The 24,698-nt window shown below is 36.8% G+C and overlaps 1 long non-coding RNA gene across 1 annotated transcript; it reads right to left on the reverse strand.

The window, feature by feature from the left end:
• Window positions 1-6,116: 6,116 nt before the first annotated feature.
• LOC135413854 (uncharacterized) lies at window positions 6,117-13,309 on the reverse strand. Its single transcript, XR_010430440.1, has 2 exons — window positions 12,959-13,309; window positions 6,117-7,812 (listed from the first exon to the last, which is right to left on the reverse strand). It is a non-coding gene; the product is annotated as an uncharacterized LOC135413854 (long non-coding RNA).
• Window positions 13,310-24,698: the final 11,389 nt, after the last annotated feature.

Genomic DNA, 24,698 nt, shown 5'->3' on the forward strand with positions numbered 1-24,698 from the left:
AATTACATTTTGTTGATGTATTGTAACAATATGTCATCAGGGCAAAACTATTCAAGCATAATTCTCAAGACAGCCATTCCATATGGCCTTTTTCTTACTGCTGTTTGACATTCTCATTTTCCATAAGAGAGGGAGATGGAAAAATGCAAAATGTACACTTGTCCAGTTGAAAAACTTTCCTCTCTTCAAGATCATTTTGTCATTTAGGTTTTTTAAGTATTTCCTGTAAAATTATACTTCATATGACAAAATATGTATTGTAGTAATGAGAGCAAGCAGGCACTGAAGAAGGCATAAAAATTAAAATGGTGCCTAATAACTAAGTGATATTTGGGGTTGTGTGCAGAGGAAAAACAAACAAAAGACTTTGTGCAATAAGTTGTACACAATCATAGAATCATTTAGGTTGGAAAAGGCCTTTCAGATCATCAAGTCCAAACATAAACACTGCCAAGTCCACCACTATAACCACGTCCTTAAGCACCAGGTCTACACGTCTTTTAAATTCCTCCAGAGATGGTGACACATCTACATTAGTAGTTAACACAACTGTGTTCTTAGAGCTAAGAAGTTTTAGTCTTTCTGATCAATGACTTTTCTCTAATTTTCTTTAGTTTATGCTAAGTGACTGCTACACAAGAGGATTGGGTATCAGACAAGAGAAGTGTATTTTCTTTGAAAAGGGAATAGGAGAAGTTGCAAAATGTGGGGAAATATTTCCCCTCATTTTTTACATAAGACAGTTTAATCAAAAAAGTCAGAGTTCATATTTGTCACTGAACTGTGTTAACCACCTAATCTTAAAATCAATACAAGCTGTATGAGCTATATGTTGTACATTTTTTCAAAAATTAATCCCAGTTATTTTTCCCTTCCACAATGTACTGTTTCAGTACCCCTTATTAAAACAGGAAAAAGGCAGGAATAGGTACATCTGTGAACATTAATTTTATTTACTACATTTGGTAATGCACAAGAGGATATTAATAAATTCTTTCCTAGAAATTAATTCTGTTGGTGCAGACTGTTATCATCAAAATTGTGATGATCTAAGGCACAGCTCTGGTAATATCTTAAGACATTGTGGTCCTGCCTGTTTTCAGGCCCTCTGGCAAAATATCACACTGCTAAAAGTTTAGGAAAAGGGTATGTAAGATTTTTTTATCTCTTCTTTTGGAGCATGGATTAACTTGCCATTAGCAGTCAGTCTCCAAAACCACTTTATACCTGCTAAAAATGTGTTCCCTTTATAGGATTCTGAAGCTACTGGCTAAAAGAATATTAGAGCCTTGTGGGGAAAATACATTTTCCAGATCATTATTCCTGAGGACTTTCGAAAATTTATCACTCAAGTCAGGACAAAATACACTGTAGAAGCCTCCTGCACAAGTATAAACTGCTATAGATAGGACATATATATAGTAAATGTACTCTACTATTCTTTCAGTAAGGATACAATGCTTTTCACCTCAATAAATCTTCTTGGGGAGCAACAAGATATAACAGATAGAGTTATTCTGTCAAAAATAAAAATGGTGTGAGGACTGAAAATCTATGCATTCTGCAATTTACGACTGCTGCCTAGCAGCAACCTGGATACTTCAAGATGGTATCCTGTCTCAAAGTACTTTCTAACTTTAGAAAGTTTCCTTGAACTTCATAAAACCCCTCAGAGAGCAGTATTTTCTTTACGGTATTTACATGTTCTCATCACTGGGAATTTCATGCTCTTGTTTAACAGCTATTTAGCATAAGATTTATAGAAAACTGCTCATACATAATTTTTTTGCTGGGATTTCATAGCAAATGGAGGAGGAAAATAAGCCTTGGGTATGTTATTTAAATTGGCTCTTTTTTCTCTTCTTGGTGACTTTTTCAAAGCTTGCGTGGGATCTTGTGAGATATGGGGAAAAAACTGCAAAGCAACATAATGATTCATCATGGAAAGCAAAATAGAGTTCATCTTACATAGATGAAGAAAACAGTAGGCAGCTTTTCAACAAATACTTCACACACATATTTCCTAATAAATGTTTCTTAAGCCAGCTACCCTAATTCTTCATCTAAATACGAAATAACAAAAGTGGTGCTCCCAGGATATCTAGGTTTTGGTACTTCGTATGTTCAAGGAGACTTTTACATTTACTGAGGTGCTTATAATAACTTCAACTTTCCTGAAATGATCAGCTGACAGTAAGTTAGAAAAACGTGAGAACAGTTCTGTCTCCTATCTCAAGCAGAACGGGATGGTAAGAGAAAGTCATTGAGTTCAAAATGATCACCTTTAAAGCTGTATGTTATCTAGTGTATAGCAGCAGGCACTTGAAAAATAGCAGGGCAGTATTTCAAAAGGAAGTAAAAACATGAAGTGATGAGTTTTTACTGACAAGAAAATGACTGAAGTCACAGCCTTGTTCTGTAGGGAGCACGGGAACTCATACAGGCAGGCATCTGTGTAAAACAAGAAATCGTGCATAAGGCTGCCCTTCTGTGCAAAGCAGATGTTAGCCCGGAAAATCCCATACTAAGTTTTTTCTTCAGGTTCATTTCTCACAGGATGCACCTACATACACACATACATATATTCACAGACATAAAAAGTATTTCTGAGCTCACAAGAAACTCCTTATGGTTTTAAATCATTATGCTGAACCTCAGGGCATTTTGCATCTTTGCAACAGATGAAAGGAGAAATAGATATAGTTCTTCATTTCAGAGCACAAAATAGCAGCAGAGAAACCAGAGGAACATTTTGTGACAGTTTAATTTTGCTGCATGAGTGTGAAAATGGTGTGAGAAAGAATTGACTCATGTATTTTTTGCAAAACCCATCCTGTAAAAATTCAAACAATGACAAAAACTTACAGTAGTGATCTACAGAAATACTCTTGTGAAGCTTTGTTGGACTGGAGGCAAAAAGACACAAGATACCTAAAGGAAAAAAAGATAGACCCTGTATACTCTGCAAGTGGCTCACTGTCTTGGGCCGTGTAGAATTGCATACCTACGTGAAAAGGATTACATACCTACATAAGAGAAGGCACTGAGGGAAAGAGACTACCTTCACCAGAGGACAATATATGGGAATTCTGTTCTGCCATTCCACTCAACATTCACCTTACTGTTAAATTTTAACAGAAATCTGTAGTCCTGACGTTGTCTCATCACCTCTTCATATCCTAATCGGTTTTTTGCTTGTGGGTGCAGTGTGAAAAGTAACTGTACCAGGCTAGATAACGGGAAGCAAAAGAAATGTGGATCAGGCTTTGCAGCTGATGCCAGCAAGTGGATGTGGAACTCATCCAGGCATGCTCCTCCACAGCACAAACTGCTCTCCTGATTAGCTCATCTCATGTGCAAGGACATAATGAGCCAAGATAGCCTGTACACTTTGCAGAGGCAGGCATAAAGATCTGTTCCTGTGTATGCATTTGATAATAGTCACAGTTTGAAAGGGGATATTATCATTTTCCATGGCCTGTTTAACAGAGGTTTCCTGGTGCTTCATATGGATAGAGGACATTTGTAAGTAAATGGACATGGGAAAGAAGAAAACTAGGAGCAGATGATAAAACTATTTGAGCATATGTTCCAAGAATGAAGCAACTTTTTAGTCTCTGCAAACATATAAAATGAAACAGAATGTCTAGATTAGAGTGGGGTTTTTTAAGTAGAAGGAAAGAAAATGTGGTTACAACAAATATTTAGCAAACTGCTGCAATATACTTACAATTCTCTGAATGCTCAGTTTTAATGCACACAAATAATGCCTACAACCAGTTGGATACAGGCCTAATCAATTACAAAACACTAAAGATATTTTTTTATACTCATTTTCAGATACAAATTCCAGTGCATGTGCTTACAGACTCTCTGAAAGAAGGCTGGGCAGTCTCTCTCCTACACAACATACTTCAAACTTTTTGTTAAGCACAAGACTTGCATCAGTTGTGAAGTTTTGTTCTCAGCACTTTCAGCTCCATTAATGTGAAAAACAATGTGAATATGCACAGTTCCTAACACTGATAACGTTTTCCAGTTATCACACATCAAAATACGTGCCAGGCACAATTGTGTATAAGAACTACTGAATTATTTTCTAGATAAGGTAGAGTGACAGGTAGTATAAATAACTCATTTACCTACCTGTCCAACATTGTGATTTTGATTTAGCAAGTTAAAATTCCATTACAGATACATTCTTTCCCCACAATGCATTACTCCAGTATTTTTAGCAGAACAATGGATTTCACACTTCAAAAGAATTAGTAGTAAAAAGCTGCATAGACTGAAATGGAAATTACTATTTAAACAGAGTGGATCAGGTCTGCAACATCACTGTGCTGATATCAAACTGCCACATTTCAACAATGTTTTCTACTGAAGAATGGAGATACAGGGAAAAACATGAGAACAAGCAGTGTAGTCATTGGTAGAGAACAATAATACACAGGGAATAAAAACATAAAGGAGGTAAATGGAAAATAACAGGCAGAAGCTTGATGAGGAATTTAAATAAGCAGTAAGAACCCAATATAAAAAACAGAGAATGAAAAATCAGAGTGAGAAAGAAAGTAAAAGTTACAGAAAAAAAGGAAATAAGAAAACTGAGAGGCAACAGAAAAGAGCAGCTGGAAAAATAGGGGGCAGTGCATACTGGTGGTGTCAGGAAGGCACGGAAAGATAAGAAACAGGAAGGAATGAGAGGAGTGAGCAGGGAAATGGGCTACGAGCAAGAACGAGAGAGGAGCAAGAACTGAGATGGGTACCAAGGCAGGATGAGTAATAGATACCTAAGGGAGAAGTAAGGTCAAAAAAAGATAAAGAGGAAGAGGACGAGTGTGGAGGGGACTACTAAGAAAGGCAGCAGTAACAGATAAGTTAGCATGGTCCTCAGCTGGATTTCAGATTTTGCTTTAGGTTTCTGTATCTTCTCTATTACTTTCCTTTTTTTCCTTTTTGTTGTCAACCTTTCCCAGTCTAGCAGTCATAGATGCAGACTAAACCAATGTGAATGGAAATAAGGTACTTCACATGAGAGTTAACAGGAGGGCTACTTCTAGCAAATACACAGTGAGTGATTCCTTCTTCTGTAACAGTGTGCCAAGATTTAGATATTTCAAATTTTGTGAGAACAGATTGTTCTCTACATTCAAAAAGAGAGAAAAGAGACAAGGCATATTCTATTCTGCTTACCAAATCAAACTTCTGTTAAATACTCTGTTAATGTCTCCTGAGGTTGTTTAGGGAATGTGTCCAGCATTTAAACTAAGCTCATCTTCTATGAATTCACCACCACAAATCTGCACATTCAAAGTCTGCATGTGTCAAATTTGGAGGCTACTTGGGAAAATCCCAATCAAAATGAAGGAATAATAAAACTCCAAATAGTCACATACATCTTCATCTATTAAATGTGATGTGCATAAAAATACTATGTTCCCCCTGGTGGAATTATGGGTCGCCAAAACAATTAGTTATAATTATACAGGTCAAGCCATAAGTTTATTCATTTCTCAATATAGCAACTCTTTACTTTTAATTAAAATTTTGTCCTTGAAATTGACTTCAGTAGTGTTGTATTGTTGATAGGATTTGTAATAATTTATCTCTTTTCATTTGTATTCTAATATATGCCCGGTGCAATTACAATTCTTCACTGCTCTGACATTATAGCTTATATTTTTGCATGCAAAACTATGGTATTTTCAGCATTATACAGTCCATTTAATACATGGTAATAGTTTGTAAGTGGCCTCTTACTATTCATTAACCAAGAATTTTTGCATGAAAATGAGCTACACGCTGACATAAGAGCAGCCCACTCAGGGTACCCTTCTGGATGATCTTGTCGTCCCTGCATTGCTTTACTTTACTAGCCATATTGAAGAGAAACACTTACTTTCTTGTCCTTAATTCCTCAGTTGAAGTACTTGGATTTATTTGACCTTTGTTGATCTGTCTTCTGTCTGTCTGTTTTCAAGCGAACTCCTGCTGAAATGTGTGTTGAAGTTAACACACTTAAGTATTAAGTGTTTTGGCTGTGTAGGCATGTAGAGAAAGAGCTTTGCTGAATACTGATTGATTCATGCATACAGTTAACATTAAGTGTCTCATAGAATCAAAGCTGCTGCTTTATTGCAAAATAATTTTTATGGATTTTGATGGCAATTTAATACAGGATAACAATATAACATAATATAATTTAAAAATATACAATAATAACAATATAATATAATTAAATATAACAGGCTTGTGTTACATGTAATAAGAATATTCTATCCTGGTTTATACTTAATATGACGAACATACATTGCTGTTTTAACTTTAGACGTGAAGATATAGTTCAAAATAGTAATAGAGTAAAAAATAATGGACAGCCATGCTTCAACTTTGATTCAGTTCTGATTACAGAATCAGAAAATATGCTGAGCTGGAAGGGACCCACAAGGATCATCAAGTCCAACTCTTAGCCCTGCACAGGACCATCCCCAAGAGTCTCATCATGTGTCTGAGAGAACTGTCCAAATGCTTCTCAAATTCTCTCAGGCTTTGTGCTGTGACCATTTCCCTGGGGAGCCTGATCCAGCACCCAACCACCCTCTGATGAAGAACCTTTTTCTAATATCCAACCTAAACTCCCCTGACACAACTTCAGGCCATTCCCTCAGGTCCTGTCACTGGTCATCAGAGAGAAGAGATCAGTGCCCACCCCTCCTCTTCCCCTCACAAGGAAGTTGTAGACTGTGATGAGGTCTCCTCTCAGTCTCCTCCAGGCTGAACAGACCAAGTGACCTCAGCCCTTCCTCATACGGCTTCCCCCCAAGGCCTTTCACCATCTTTGTTGCCCTCCTTTGGGCACTAAGACCTGCCCCAAACTGCACACAATATTCAAGGTGAGGCCACACCAGTGCAGAGAAGAGTGGGACAATCCTGTCCCTCAACCGGCTGGAGATGCTTTGCCTGATGCCCCCCAGGACACAGTTGGCCCTCCTGGCTGCCAGGGCACTGCTGACTCATATTGAACTTGCATTAGCCAGGAGCCCCAGATCCCTGCAAACTTCCAGTCCTACATCCAAGTCATTTATGAAGATGTTGAAGAGCACAGGCCTAAGATGGAGCCCTGTGGAATTCCGCTAGTGATAAATTGCCAGTTTGATGTTCCCCCATTCACTATTACCCTCTGTGCTCGACCCATGAGCCAACTGCTCACCCATCATATGATGTGTTTATCCAGTTGTGTGATGGACATTTTGTCTAGAAGGATCCTGTGACAGACAGTATTAAAAACTTTTCCAAAATCCAAAAATGTTAGATCAACTGGCATCCATTGATCAGCTAGGTGGGTTACTTTGTCACAGAAGGAAATCAGGCTTGATGAGCAGGACTTTCCTTTCATGAAGCCATGCTGCCTGTGACCAATGACTGTGTTGTCTTTCATATGTTTTTCATTACCTCCCAGAATAATCTGCTGCATAACTAACCAGGCACTGAAATGAGACTGACAGGCTTGCAGTTTCTGGGGTCCTCCTTCTTGCTCTTCTTGAAAATCGGGACAATGTTTGCCAGCTTCCAGTCAGCTGAGACCTCTCTGGATTCCCAGGACCACCCAAAAACAACCAAGAGAGGCTTTGTGAATTACATTAGCCAGCTCTTTGAGGATTCTGGAATGAATTCCATCAGACCCCATAGATTTGTAGGGATCCAGTTGGAGAAGCAGATCCAGCACAATTCCAGGGTTGACTGGGAGTTGATCATTCTCACAGTCATGGTCCTCCAGCTCAGGGCACTGAAACCTCCTTGGTCCATCATCTGTGTTGAAGACAAAGGCAAATAAAGGGTTAAACACCTCTGCTTTGTCTCTATCCCTGTTTTTGAGGTGGCATCTTCATCCTGTGATGGGCTGATGATATTTCTATAGTGCCTATTGCCATTAATATATTTGAAAAAACTCTTTTTATTGTCCCCCACATTTCTGCCCAGCTTCAACTCCCATCGAATATTCTCCCCACAGTGGCAAGCAGCACTTGTAGATTAATATCTATACAAAAGAGAATTAATAAACCCCACAAATATATGATAAAATAATATCATCAAAAGAAACCTAGCACTCAGAAGTGAGGAAAATCCAGAAATAAATTTACCAGTGTAGTCCTAATTTGTACTCTTCAATCATCAAAATTTCTTGAAAGGCTTTAATTCAACCAACATATTGGGGTATTTTTCCACATAGTCCTTGGTCCAGTAAGTACCATTCTCAACTCTCATAGGCTACAATGTACCTAGAGACAAAGCTATATGCATGAATAGAACCTGTCTCATTTGTGAGAGCTGGTAAAGAGCTTTGTTCCCCAACCCTCATATTCATACAGCTTGAGTCAATAGAACAAAAGAAGACTAGAAAGTAAGTATTAGGGATGTTCAGGATCTTCGGATTGCAATAGCAATCTGAAAAGCCTGAAAAATCCCTCTAAAAGGCTGCTTCAGAGATTCTTACAAGGTTATCTATCATTTAGAAGGGTGTCAGCTACACACTTTTACTGTACTTGTGTTGACCTCTATTCTGAATCTAGGTTTTAAATAAACAAAAATATACAAGTACAATAGTAATTTTAACCAACTACTATCTTCATCCAGATATTCTTTTTTGTTTATAACTTTTCCCAAGATACACATCAATATAATACCACACAAACTTTATATCAGAAATTACAGTGTGAATCCAGTATACTCAACATTTATTAAAACCATAAAAGGGGCAATTGGCTTCTCCAAGAAATTAACAGACTGTTCAGAAAATTTGCTTTTTCTACCATGTGAATTTTTGGAAACATTTATTTTTCTAGTCTTCCATTTTCAAAATGGGAATTTCGTCTCAAATATTAGATATACTTGTATAAACATTCATTAGAGATTGGGGAAAAATTAACCCAGTTCTTTCAGAATGCTAGTTATAGAGAAGTAATTACTCAAAATTCAACTGCTTGTCACGGTGCAGAGAGCTGCAAAATTCCCAGCTGCATAAATCTGTGTATAAATCAATTTCAGAATAATTAAAATGCTCTGCTATTTAGCCAAAACCCTTTGGGACAAGTTTGCACCAACAGCAATACTTATTCTTTGGGTAAGTTTCTGGCAGCTTTTTTTAAGGAAAATTTTAACTGATGCTTTACTACTCTGTTGTTTGTTGTGGCTTTTGCATGTTAGGGATTATCTTGCAAGAAACAATGCATATAAGTTATTTGCCTTATCTAAGTGATTTCAAAGCACTCTATGAACCACGTCTCACTATTCAGTCATTAATAAGCTTTTGATACTTAAAATCAGTAAGATATGAGGCTTAATTTGTCCAAAATAACTCTTACTTTACAGATGATGCACCTCTCTCTCTCCTTTTCAAGCTCAGAAACATGCTGCTACAGTGAAATATTGTCCCTTACTTCCCAAGGAAAGGAAGCAGGAATCAAAGCCAGGCTGCAGGGTGATTAGTTAGATAGTCTGGTGCCGTGCAGACAACAACTGATTCAGAAGGATCCACCAAAGCAATAACATGTCTTCTTCAGATGTGTCCCATGAAGGCTTATTTTTAGGGCTATGTCTCAACCCAATGAGGAACAAGATTAGGACTTTGAGTGAATAACTGTTATTGTTTTTTCTATAGTACAGTTCAAATTCAAACTATTGCTATCAATGTCTCTTTTCAACTAGCTTCATTAATCTGAAGGTCTAACTCCAGAATTTAATCTGAAGGTTAAATTATGCAAAAAATTAGCAGTAACTATTAAAACTGTTTGCTGTCCAAGTTGTCAAAAAGGAGATTCACGATGAGATATTTATATCCTCTCTGGAACAATTGTGTAGAACGGTCTGACCAGCTGTAAGATTCCTTATCAGAATCTTTATAGACCTTCTGACACAGACCTTGAGATTGTATAAATTCATCTCTTTTAACCATCTTTAAGTTCAAAACAAAGGAGTCAGCCTTGAAAAGAATGTTCATCAGCAGAGAAAAATATGTCTCTAAGTCCCACTATCTATTCACAATCAAATAGATTTGAGATTAGCCATTCTGCTACAATTTAAGACAACACATACATCAGCTTTTGTTACTTAACCTTCTTCCACACTTATTATATTTCTAAAGGTCAATAATTAATCCTTTGTTTTGAAAACACTGTCCAGAATCCCTGCTCTTTCAAGGTCATTACAACTCCCTGAAAAAGAGCCTGCAGCAGTTACTGAAACAGGTTTTATCTGCCAAGTTAATCCCATACAAAATCACTGTGTCCTGTACACCTTGATCAGTCCAAGTGACCAGGATAAACAATCATTCACTTCTGTTTTGAGACACTGGATTTGGAAAGGATGCTACAGAATAGAGCAGAAAGAGGGTGAAGGAGGCATTCTAATTTGACTATAGAAATTTTAGACTGTAGAAACCACCTAAATGTGGTTTTGTGATTTCATGGTTTCGTGATATAAACATTTTGATCAGTTATGTCTCTTATTGATAAATCCATGCTATATCAAACTTTAACTTAATACTTGGCCTCTAAAATATTCTGAAGAGATATCAGTGGGACTGGCTGTGGTATTAGTCATCAAGTAATCATTAGTTAACTTTGTGTAAGCAAATTATTCTTATAAAAGTGACATATATATCCATATCTGTTTTATAGATATATCTATATTACAGATATATTTATATCTATATCTATTTTAGATATATATACACCCTTATAAAGTGACTGTATTTGTATGCTGTATTTTATCTCTGGGTTTGATAGATATATAGAAGAAAAAAAATTGGAATGTTACTATACCAGAAAGTTTAAGAAATCTACACTTCCCTTCTGCAATCCTCCCAAAATTCTATTTATACTGAAAAACTACTAAACTCTGGAGACTCCTTCTCTATGTGGTTTTTCCATAACATTTCACCATTTTACTTTAGCCGAGATATTAAACCTCTCTCTCAGTGGAAGTCACCACATCTGTATTCCTTGTAGTTTTGCAGTGCATTCGAAATTTTCATCTTCACTGAATATATTTCACCACGAAATCATGACCCTTAAAAAGTCCTTCAGTTTCTAAGGAGCTGATGGAAGTTGCAGACCAGTGTACATACGCAATATTGGCTGAGGGGCAATGCCATTGCTCACAGTATGATTACTGAGGTACCTACAGCTCCTTGTTTAATTCAGTGGTAGTCTCCCCACATCTTGCAGAAGGACTATGTGACAGCCTCCTGCTCTGCTCTGGTATTGTACTCTCTGAAGAGAAGACCATTATTTCTTTATTGGAGTAGCAGTATCTATGGCAAATTACAAGCTGTGAGTACCATTATGCTGTCATGACCATGTAGAGTTTAATTCTTTTCAGCTCTTCAGGTCGTATATCATTATGTTGCTCTGTTCACACTTGCATTTAAGAACAGTTTCGTTCAGAAAAGCTCTGTGGGATTCGGGGAATCTTTATGCCATATAACTGTAAGATAGTACTAATATAGTTTTTAAAGCCACATGCAGGTCTTACTCTTGATCCCATTGAAGTCAATGGGATTAGGCTATGGTTTGATGGGACTAGAATGGGAAAATTTGAGCAGGGAAAAAAATTTTTAAGGGTTATTTTAAATTTAAACTCTGATATTTCGTGGCAAAGAACCATTTTAACTACAAGGAAATCTATGTACATCACACCCTGAAACACTGATACGCCTTTAGGTATTTTTCTTGCAGAGGACAAGGTAAATAAGGAAAGTCATTTCTCTGGATAACACAGGGATCAGGAAACTGAGGTTTCTGTATCAGCCTCAGAACATGAAGGCTTTGAATCTAGGCTAGGTCTTTGAATAATCATGTTAGTTGAAATCAAGAAAAATATCGAGACAATACTCTTTAGGTATGTAACCTGTGTTCAATAACATAGCCATCTCAAAACATTGTGGTCTAGGTATTCCATCTCAGTGCTAAAGAATTAAATACTTAGGACAGTGTTGGAATACATTAGTAACTTAAACACTGCCCTGGTACCATTAGCTGTGCTGAATAAGGAAGAACGTGGCTTGCTGAATCAGAAAAACCCTTTTTCTGCCTCCTCATTGTTAGTAAAATTGACAAGTGTTAAAGGAGGGGGCTCTTTCCTACCTTTTCTGCAACAAATATGTGATTCAGTGCACATTTTTTTTCCACAGAGACAGTTATGAATTATACTTAGACCCAGTCTTCCTCTCCAGTAAAGAAGGGAAGACCTGAGGAAGAGGTATGTAATTATAATTAAAGAGGGTGAGGAAAATAAATATTTATACTGAGTTCTGCATTTCATACCTTTCCAATGTTTACCTTTGCAGTCTTGATGTGTTCTTCAAATGAAGTGTGTCTTCAATCATATTTGTTACAAAACACTGTACTTAAAGTTCAGATTTTTTCATGTACCATATTGACACCTTATATGTTTCATTACTATAGTTGCAACTTCTAAAATCACTGCACAGATCTTTCCTACTTGATCAGATAAAGCAACTTATAAAAGTAGTAAATTTTATTATTTTTACAGTACTGGGTGTTTTACTGTAAAGCAGTCATAAAAAGGCGATGGGACACTACTTCTCCATTCAGTAAAAAAACTCTTTTGTAGCAAAGAGATGATAATTGAAAATTCGTGTTTACATGCACGTTTTGGATGTGAATATTGAATGCAGTAATGAGCCTTTCTGCTCCTTCTAGCCCACACTCTGGCCTTTCTGAACATTTTTTCCTTTGATGATTTCTTATTACAAAGCCTGTCCCATTTCCATCTCTGAATCAGCACGTTTAGCCTCTCCTATTCCTGCTTTCAAACTAAAAGCCTCTCATGCTGTAGAAGAGCTCTTCCTAGTGCTGGCTACTTACAGATATTGTTTTGCACTAAACTATTAATATACTATGAGGTTTTTTCAATATAAACCTTCTTTTCTCACCTGTTTTTGTCTTTTCTCTGGTTCTGTCTTTTCTTCCTTTTGGCAGTATGACAAGAGTGCCTTTTCTCAGGTAAATCTTAAGGAGACTAGTAAAAATAGAGAAGACTCTTCATTGTTTTTGAGTGCCAAATAGCATGGTTTGTCTACATGGTCTACAGTAACCAGAAGAAACATCTTGAATGGAAATGTTGCTCAGCACTTGTATTCTTGAACAAGAGCTTGTTCATTTTGGGCAATCATTCATGTAAAATTGAACACATTTTTAAAGGATATGTTTAAAAACATCTATTTTTAGTCTCAAAGGTGATTCTTGAAAAACTTAACATTAGAAGAAAGAAAGTAAATGGCAGAATAATCACTTAAACATCAGGCTTATGAAATAAAGCAGAACAGTAGTTTTACAGGTTTACACAAAGAAATGATTTTCCCCAAAAACATGTACAGAAGGAAGCTAGGTGGATCAAAATGCAAACAATTTCTCAAATCCATTCTCTATTTAAATCTTTGAAGGAGAGGAGCAATAATCTACTATAAAATAAGAGGCTTCCTAAATGGTTTGTATTTGATTTCCAGTTCAGTCTGACCTCTATTTTTCATATACACAGTTGACTATTTACTGGTAAAAGTATTCTCTTTTACCTGCAGGGAGACTCTATCAGCTCTTAAAAATAACAGAAACATTCCTCAACATCTCAGAAATTGGAACTTATATACTTTAGGAATGTTGTGCTTATTTTCAAGACAAAAAGTGTCTGTCATTATTTCTACAGAGTGCACATATTTGTGTGTTCCATAGTTCAAGTTTATAAAATAACTTTAACAGCCCATATCTAAAGACCAGGGTAAAACCTGGTTAATGCAGAAAACCCAAATCATACGATACTGTGCTATTAAGCATCTGGAGTTTGTTTGTTCTAGCCTGAAGAGTCCCTACAGAAAGCAAAATGGTATTCTCACACTCCAGCTGTGACATTTTGTCTTTGACTACTTAAGACATGGTATAGATAAATTCGAATGGGATTTTGTAGTTTTTTTGCACCTTCAGCTCATTCCGTGACAGGTGTATTTAATGAGGCCAAGTTTCATAGTCCAATAATTTTTATTATCTCTAGAAAGATGAACATGACTGCAGATTCACCACAATGCCCCCTCAAAATGAACAGAAAGATTTTTAGGCTGAAAACATCTCTCCCAGTCACATTTTCTGGAATTATGTGGTAACAGCAATAATTCATCCAGATTAAGCATCGTAACAAGCTTTGAATAAAAATGGCTGTGCTATCACAGCTTTCATACTGCTGGAACAGAGAACAGGTTCACCTCTGGCTGTGACAATTCACATAGCAGAGAAACTGCTTAACAGCACTGATCATAAAAAAGAAATACACCAAAAAAAAAGAGCAAAATGGAGTTAAAGTGTGGTTTCTGCTTGCTCTTGCAGCAACGTAGTCAGATACCCTCACTCGTAGAAGCTGTAAAGGTATAGCTTGTCTTAACCTGGGAAAATGTAGGGAATTATCTCTACTGTGTGAGTAGGGTGTTGAATGCTTTCTGTGAAAAAATGACCAATAGCAGCCCTTTTCCCTTATGTCACAAGGTCCAAAGGAACTCATGCTTGCAGAAACAAAATGTTTCAAAATGTTCAAAAATGGATTTTTTTCAGGTTATGCTCTGAACCTGAAAAATTGTGGTAATTAAAAAAAAAAAATATACAACTGCAGAATGGTTTGGGTTGAAAGGCACCTTAAAGATCATCTGTTCCAACACCCCTGCCATGGGCAGAGACATCTTCCAATAGACCAGGTTGCTCAGAGACTCACCCAGCCTGGTTTTGAACATCTTCAGGAGTGGGGAGCCCACAGCCTCTCTGGGCAAACTCTCTGGCAAAACAGCCAACAGATGCAAATTCGAGAATTTGAATTTTTATACAGTGAAAAACTAAGTAGCACTGATAATGAATCCTTGAAAATTAACCTTTTTATATATGTATAGGTTGATTCAGCAGAGGATAGGAAGAAAATCAGGGAAGCCACAGTGGCAGTCTGAAAATTTACAATGTCAGATGCTACGTATTTGTAGTAAAAGCTATGAATTAGTTGGAGAGTCAGTGTGACAGGTGTGTTTCAAAGATTTTTCCCCTTACATAAAAAAAAAAAAAAAGTAGTTCCTTGGTTTAGGGAAATAAGTACAGATGGATAACACTTTTCATAAATATTTTTATGAACTTCCTCCTCCCTGAGAAAAACTTCTACCACCCTTTGCATTGGACTTTGTTGTTGGTTGGTGGTTTGTATTGTTTTGTTTTGTTTTCTACTTTTCTCTTCTGTATCATTCACATGACATCATATTCATGTGAATTTAGCTCTCATTATTTCCTTGCTCTCCCAAACAAATATGAGTAAAACAAAGAGCCTGTCAAATGCAGCTATAACATGGAATTTTGCTTCCAACTACATCTTCCTTTCCTATAAACAGGCAGAAATAGTCACAGAAAAATGGAAGAATATATCTTCATAGTGCAAGAATGGAACACATCTGACCATGAATTCTGCTGAGAAATCAGAAATTTCCTTAACTTTCATGACCTTATTTCCTTTACGATGTTGGCTTGGATAAAATTTTAAATATTGCAGAACTATCCCGTTCATTCTTGTGGTCACATTTATTCACTTTCTCTTCCATACCGCAGCCATCTTTTGTATCTGCTTGAACCTTTCTAGCAAAATAGAGCTGGTTCCTTAGATTGGCCTTCTACATACTTTTGCAATACAAATAAGAGAGTGAAAAAACATGTGGTGTTTCATTTTACACAGAGTCTTTCCTTTCAAGGCATTTTTTTCTTCATCTCTAATCTGATATCTAAAAAGATACTCATTTATATAAAATTAACCAATTTGATCTGTTTCCCACTCACACATCACTGTTTCCAGCATTGCCACATGCAAAAATAGTACGAGAAATGTCAGCCAAACAACTTTTTTGGCCAACACAGCACAATTCATTCTAAGCATTTTATTAACCTATGAAGTATCTTACACAATATTTTAGAATCAGCAAAAGGTTCTGGCAACGTAAAAATGTTCTAGTTTTCCCATTTTTCTGATCATTTCAAAACTATCATTTTTTCCCCAACCAGAACAGCTAAAACTTTGAATTACTGAAATACCCCTGGAAACAAAATTTTCAGTGCATGGTGGGTTGAGGCCATTTGCTGTCACTGAGAGGGGAAATCTGATAGTCGTGACTTGCTACCTACAGTACGGACACTACTGTATCTGATACATCTCCTAATGAAAACAGGGTGACAAAACTGCATTGTGGTTGCATGGTAGACAATCAGCTATTCTCCAAAGGCAGACAGAACACAGTACATAACTAAATGATGAATGCCATATTTTTTGTGGCTTTCTTATTTTAGAAGATAAACTGACTGATACTGAATTGGAGGAACATGTATAAAACACAGTGAAAATAGGTAGCGTATTGTAAGTTCTGAAATTTTACATTCCAAATCAGAATAAACTACAAAATTTTCCGAAACAAGGTTCTGAATTAAAAAAAAGTCTTAGAGCAATGGCTTTTGCTTAATACCAAAAATTTTAAAATTATTTAAAAGGAATCCAACAATTCCATTGAAATGAAAATACATTACCAAAAAAGATTTCAGATTTTAAAAACTAGAAAATAACCACAATTTGTTTAGTTCTTCTCCCTTCAAAAGTTCATCTAATCAATGTTTCCTTGAAATATTTTACTCAATTAAAGGATCATTTTCCACCAGAAACTTATTACTATTAAATATTTACCTTCAAGGATTAGAACTGGCGTACAATGAGAGAGAAGATCATCAAGGAGAAAATCCTTCCAATAGAACATTAAAATGACTCTTTTGTGTATACTACAAAAGAGGCTTTCTGCTGCCTTCAGTTAGTGCTTATTAACTGAATTATTTTTTCAAATACTATAGCTTAGAGCCTGACTCCCTATAGTTTTACTGTTCAATTCTTTTCAGCAAGAAATAATTAATTCAAAATAATTCTGGGTTAAAATCTTGCTGTAAAATAATGAAGAAAATTTGGTAGAAATACAGCTGTATCTTGTCTTTACAATAACCTCCACTGTCTGGTGAAGGAAACACAATTTTATTTATTAAAATAATACCACATTTTCAAATAGCACACTACTACTCTCTGCACTGAAGTCTCCATGTTCTGCCACCTTAAGAAAATAACAGAAAATTTTGCCATAGACACTGCCAAATAATACTTTAGCTCTAACATAGTTAATTTCTCCTACACACTGGTGTAAAACTCGCTTCTTTATTGCTTGGCAATTCTGGTAAATTCTGTTCAAACATTAAAAGAAGAAATCCCACAGAATGACATAACATTGTATATGTGATGACTTATTCTTTGAGTTGGTATCTTATAACTGAGATTAATTTTGTTAATCCTTTACTATTTTTTAAATGATGCTGCAATAACAGTTTGCTCACCTACTATTTAAGCCAAAACCCACAATTTTACCAAAATGTGCTTAAACCAAATCATAAGAAAACAGAGGCAAATTGATGAGACTCATCCCTCATGGTGTACGAAACACAGCATGTCTGCGTGCTGCCACAGGATGTCACTGATGTTCTACTTCCACACCACACACAATTAGAAGTTATCTTGGAACAGAACATGGTCTCCCATATGTGTTGAGACACCATTAACAAAACCCCGGTTAATGAGAAACCTAACAGTTAAAGAGGTATCAGTTGGCTAGTTTAGCACCAAAAGAGTTGTATGGGGTTTGTGTGGCAAGAGTTTGGGAGCAGGGAGCTACAGAGGTGGCTTCTGGGGGAAGCTGGTAGAAGCTTCCTCCATGTCCAATAGAACCAAGGCCAGCTGGCTCTGAGATGGGCCTCGCACTGGCCGAGGCGCAGCCTGTCAGTCATGGTGGTAGCACCTCCAGGATAAGAGATTTCAGAAGGGGGGAAGCAAGCTGCACAAACAGCACTAATAACCAGTGAAGAGAGGAGTGAGAATATGTGAGAGCAACAGACCTGCAGACACCAAGGTCAGTGAAGAATGAGGGGCAGGAGGTGCTCCAGGTGCAGAGCAGGGATTCCCCTGCAGCCCATGGTGAAAATCTTGGTGAGGCAGGCTGTCGTCCTGCAGCCCATGGAGGTCCACTGGGAAGCAGCTCATGGATGACCACACACCAGAGGAGGGGGATCCCCAAGGGAGGGTGATCCTGTTGGAAGCCCACACTGGAGCAGGCTCCTGAGGGACCCGTGACCCCATGGAGAGAGGCGCACATGCTGGAGCAGGCTTGCTGGCAGGACTTTTGACCCCATGGGAATCACATGCTGGAGCACTGAATGCTGTGGAAGGGACCCACACTGGAGCAGTTCATGAAGGACTTGCCATGTCTTAGAAGTCTGTGGGGGACTTTCCCCTGTGGGAGGGAACCAGTGCTGGAGCTGGGGAAGAGTGTGATGAGTCCTCCCCCTGAGAAGGAATGAGCTTGTGTGATGAGCTGACTGCAGCTCCCACCATTCCCTGTACCCCTGCACCTCTGGAGAGTAAGAGGCAGAGGAAATCTGAGTGAAGTCAGGCCTTGGAAGAAGGGAGGGGTGGGGGAAGGTGTTTTTAAGATTTGGTTTTCTTTCTCATTACCCTACTCTGATTTGATTGGTAATAAATTAACCTTATTTCCCCAAGTAGAGACTGTTTTGCATGACATTAATTGGTGAGTGCCCAACTCATGAGCCTTTTGTTCTACTTTCTCTCCCCTGTCCAGCTGAGGAGGAGAGTGACAGGGGAGCTTTGGTGGGCACTTGGCATCCAGCCAGAGTCAACTCAGTACAAAAGTCAATTCAGTTGGAAAATAATTTACAGGTTCATTCTGTAGCTGGGGCGAAATCTCATTTTACTCTGTGCGTGTAGTAGCACATTGTGATATGAGATACTGACCTGCCCAGGCTCTGAACTCCCATTTTCAAACACTGCCTGTTGATAAAAGTAGCTGCTTTTCTGATCCTTACTGTCTGACACTATGGGAGAAATCATTAAAAAATGGATATAATATCACGTGTGGAGTAAAAATTGGGCTGTTAGAGACAAAATAAATATTTTAAATAAATAATTCTCTCAATAAATGTGTCAGAGATGTTTATAGCAGTCCTATTTTATGGGCTCTGAGCAGTTTCTGATTTTTCTTGACATTTTTATAACTTCTACAGGAGAGAAAGAACATGATGTCTTTAAGGAAAAGTTTTGACATCTTCATTATCTTAGGAACAAGAAATGAGAAGCTGAGACAGCAAAGTAGTATGAGGTTCTGGCTCTATTTCAAATTCAAACTCCTTTTCTTCTACTTTGTTCAATTTCCTCTTGCCATTATTACTTTTCTCAGAGATTTTTTTACATATTTTTATTGATATATTTTGAATTAACCATTCAAGACAGAAAAGTATTACTAAAACCTAAGCTATGGAACATCATAATGACCTCCTAGCACTAACCTCACTCAGGACTTAATGTAAAAATTCAGATGTGCCTGCCTTGGACTCCTGCTGTGCTCCAAGCCCAAGTGAGTTCGTATTTGAATTGAATCACCACAGAAACAAGTCAAAAGAACCCAAAGCCCTGAAAACCATCACTAATTCAAATAAAAAATTTTCATCTCTCAAGACTAGGTGCTATATTAACCTTAGTGTCTACGTGGCTTAGGTCATGTTTGCCTGTACATATACACAACAAAATCTGTAACTATTTTGTTAAAATATATGTATTTAGCAATCCTCAGATATCTCAAACTCAGTATCCCACACATCTGGTTTTTTTAGTGTTTCCATCTTGACAAGAACCCAAGAAGCATATTGGTGCTATTTATATGCAACACTAGCAACATATTCGCTGTTCCTTTAATCTTACTTCAGAATTTAGGAGTTGCTGTGGAAGACAGAAGCCTGTGTCCTCACAAGCAAAGGACCACTACTTACAACAAGTAACTTTGCAAAAGATAATTTTCATTTTGGAACAAGTGCCTGAAACCTGTTACAGCAGCCAAGACAAAGGGAGGGGGCAAATCAGATACCATTTATTTCATAATCTTCTAACACTGCTGCTTGGTTTTATTGTCTGTTGTTGGGCTGTTAGGTGCACTGGTAACTGCTGATATTCTCAATCATCTGTTTTATCTGCTTCCATGGTAACAATGAGCATCTATGTGCATTAGACTTAGAAATGTTTCTGAAGTTGACCTGTTACGTGCAAGAATCGTCTCAACCCTTTAGAGGCAGATGGGAAAAGTCAATCGAGGAAAACAAACAGCACAAGATAAGATTTAAAGTATTTTTCCTTCAGAAAGATTTTTTTCATGGTTTTTTGTGTTTCTTTGTGCATTTTAATACAAACAGCAAAGAAATCTCTGTTAGGAGGATGGTCATACATGTCCCCTCTCCCTTATGTTAGGTAGAAAGAGAATATAATACTGAAAGTTTCTCTCTTACAGAGCCTGTCTTTTTTTCCCTTTTTAAATGGTTGGAAGGAATTTGGACTGGGTTCTATATTTGTCTCTCAGAAACCCTTTGCCATCTTTCTGAAAAGCATTATTTTCTTCTATGCTTTGGCTGTTTAGGAGGAGTTCAACTCCCTTTCAACTGCCTAAAGCACTGTCAGTCCTTCCTTGCACACTTAAGACAGTGACTAAGAGATTATCTCAGTTAAGGAATTTAATACTTTCATCATCCACTTGGCCTTAACCTACCTAATCTGCTTACCTTCCTTTCTAGGTAAGCACAGCATATGGAATAATTGAAGTTACAGTTTTCTAAATAATTGAAGTTACAGTTTTCTAAATGTGTTTTCCAAATCTCACGTATCTCCAGAATTCATCTCTGTGTATAATAATTCAATTGATTTCTGTGTTGTACCCAGAGTATTAACAGGATTACTCAACAAGGCAACCAAACAAAAAGTACAAACATCTTGGAGACACTTATGGTATGTGGAGCAAAGAAGAATGGATAACTGCAACAAGAGTTGGACCTAGGATACTCCTTAAAGGAAATAGGCTTAATTGTGACATGGCGAAGACTCACAAAACAGAATCAGCGTAGAATCAGCACAGAGTAAAAGCTTACCACATAGTGACTTGAAATGGCAGACCTTATCTTTTCTTGATGAAAAGTGTCCATTTTGTTACATTTGGAATCTTCAGTGAAAATACAACTCAGCATAGTGGTATGAAGAATTTGAAGTTTAATTTTCTATTCACAAAGTTCAGAGATTCATCCACAACTAATAAAATCTCCCTTTTATTTGTTGTAATTACTCAGATTAGTGAAGTTATAGTAATATGGGATGTGAATGGTATTGGAGTGGTACAGATCATAATACCAAATAAACTCTTTGGATGCCCAGCAGTGGGAGATTGAAATCTTATATATCCTGTACCTAATGCAGTTACACTCCTTCAATTAAATTTGTTGTCGTTAGAGAAGTTTTATGTCCTTGTGTAATGGGAAAAGCTAGATAACTTGAAATATCTATATTAATAAAACCAAGAACAAATTTAAGAAAAGCAAAAAATCAATTCAATCTGAGTTACTTTACTAGCTGTGATAGAACTTGGAGGCATAACCTTCTGATTTACATAGAATACTGAGACACCATTCAGGCTCTTTTATTGGAGTTGATGTGTTCATAAAACTGGAAAAAATTTTCCAAAATTAAACTGAAAAGTGTGGCTTACAAGGTCCAACCACATGTATATATTTTTATGAGTTTTAATCTGCAGCTTTTGGGACAAATCCAAATCTCATTTAGAGTAAATATGCATCTTGGAATTCCATAACGAAATCAAATGGAAGATCTGGACCGCAATCTAGCTAATTTTTGCCTTTGCCTGACAAGTATTTTATAAACCTGATCAAGGTATCTCATTCAAAATTTTAACTAAGTCTTTATCTGAAGAAAAATTAATTTTTCCAAGGGGATGCTTTTCACAGCATGACTTTGAACTAGCTTACAAAAAGATAACTGAATTGATCCTAGCTTGCAAAAAAACAACTTCTACTTTATCTTCCCAGAAGTAATTCCTTTGGAAAATAATTTTGCACAGAGCACAAACAAGAAGCAAATTTGCAAGAGATATACTGGCTGGATCTGAAGTTGATAAAAAGAACATTTTATCCAGTGTGACAGTGGCTAGGGAATGAGTTACCATCCCTGTCTTCACAAAACAGAAACCTAGAAGAAAAATGTTTTATGTTTAACTATAATAACAATAGTTAGACCTTTCCATCCTTCTGCTACCATTAATCTTTGTACTTTATCTCTGTGATGTTCCTTTTGTTTGGTCATGGCCCTTCAGCTGAACATCTATATTATATTCTTGTCATCTCCCACACATGCAAAATTCCTCCACAGAGGCACAGATATAAAGAAGAAATACAAAATATTTTTATTAGGAATCTCACCACTTTTGCTTCTCTTTTTTTTGTGCACATGTGATAGCATAGTATGGTTTCATTATTCCAGCAATTGCAGCAAATGAAAAATCTGTATCCTTCATGAAAAATATTGATAACATTTCAGAGCATGGTTTAGACATCAGTTCCTTTAATTACTATTATGCTATGTGGCAGTAAAGACCTAACAACTCACATGATAATCAATTAGCTTCGGTAGCTTAGAAGCTATCAACTCAAACTCTTCTCCAGAGGAGCTTAGTCAATGGCACAGATTGTGTGAGCTCTCCTGGTATTCTGCATGGTTCAGATCAAGATTCAGTGTGCCAAGGCAAGGTCTATTCTCTCACAACACAAGCTGGGACGCAGCCCAGCCTCTGAGATCATGAGTTCGACTTGAGGATACAGAGTCGGTTTCCCTCATATTTATTTTTTAATCATAACCTTCCAGAGAAGCACAGTCTTGGCAGGGACACTGAACTGGGGAGTACTATTCCTAAAACATGACAGGGGGTCAGCTGTCCTGGCTGTGTCCCCTCCCAGCTTCTTGTGTCCCCCAGCCTCTTTGTTGGCATGGCAATATGAGAAGCTGAAAACTCCTTGACTAAGAGTAAAAACTGCTCAATGCCAGCTAAAACATCAGTATGTTACCAACATTCTTCTCATGCTATATCCAAAACACAGCACTGTACCAGTTACTAGGAAGAAAATTAACTTTATCCCACCTGAAACCAGGACACCTAGACACTTAGGAAATACTTGGGTTTTAAAGCAAATCTTCAGTGTAAAAGTCATACTTGTTATAAAATCCCATGACTGACAAGAGTGGGGGAAAGAAGCAAAAAATTAACCAGTAGTATGGCTGCCTACTCCATACCTGTCTCTGCTCTAGATCTTTGTAAAAAATTTGCCATTTTTTGGGGAAAATTCTCAAAAATTAGGTGAAAGAATTTTAATGTTGCAATTCAGATTAAGGATCAGATTCTACTTTTGAACAGTCCTGCCTTATAGGAACTGGTAGGGAAATGTACATATTTTCTGGAAAACAAATGTATATATTTTGTGGAAAAGGAGAAAATATAAAATTGCACACAAGAAACTTAGCTAAAATGGCTTGTTATTTAATATTTACTTGGTCTCAGCATTTCCTTGAGAATGCCAAAACAATTTTTCTACAAATGGTTTCTATCTCTAAGTGAAGTCATTTGTAATACTTTTTCTTTTCAGTTCAACAACTTGTAGTCTTTAACCCTTCTAGACTAAAAATGACGCTGTCAGAAATACAAAAGTAAATTAATCATGACACCTGAACGGGAGTTAACCACGTAATCTATAATAAATAGTAAAATAGATTGTTTCACTATGTCTCCTTGCCTCAGAATGAATATTTAACACTAAAGTCAATGCTCTAAATTTGCTTATACTGTGTGAAAGTGTGAAAAGAAAAATGAAGCTGCTGTCTTATAAATGTTTTACAACTAAATTTTCTACTGCAAATACAGAGTAACTGTTCATGATTTATTTAGATTTATATTGTAGGTTATAACCATATTGACATCATACATTTTCTTCAGAAAGAGAAGAAATCATCACAATATCTCCTCAGGAGTTGCTGCAATGCATCAGTTTCAGACTGTGCCACTGTGCTCTGTTATTGATGATTTTTGCACCAACATTCTTGGTCCATTCAGAAGCAACAGGGTAATTTTGAGGCATGTCTAGGTGAGCAAATAATTTCCTCAGATATATTAAATGAGACAAAAACTAAACACCCCAAGCCAACAAAAACAACAAAAAAACCCCCAACCCAAACTTCTGAAGGAGAATATTTTCTTTTTTTATTTTCTTTGTGTTCATTTTTACCCTGTGAGTACATTAAAATATTCAAAAAGAAAAAGCACAATTTTCTTTTCTGGTCTAGATGAAGAGGAAACTTGCCTTAATTTCCTGAAGCACTCAGTGGTGAAGAAGCAATAATTATGTAACTAACAGAAAGGAGACCCAGAATCATTACTAATTCAGCCTGGAAATGTTCTGACTTCTGACAAGGTAAAATACTTGGAAGCTATCTTTAGCAGAAAGAAATTTTTAGTGTAAGACCTCATTTATTAAAATTGTAAAATACGCATGGTTAAGAAACCTGCAAATTAAAACTATCTTTTTCTATTTTTAAGATTATTCTCCAGTCAGCATCATGACAGTGCCATAACATTATAAGACATTTAATTTTCTCACACAAAGCAAAACTCTTAATGTTAAACCAGACCGAATACT

The sequence above is a fragment of the Pseudopipra pipra genome, chromosome 4, assembly GCF_036250125.1.
Source record: "Pseudopipra pipra isolate bDixPip1 chromosome 4, bDixPip1.hap1, whole genome shotgun sequence".
NCBI classification, from domain to species: domain Eukaryota; kingdom Metazoa; phylum Chordata; class Aves; order Passeriformes; family Pipridae; genus Pseudopipra; species Pseudopipra pipra.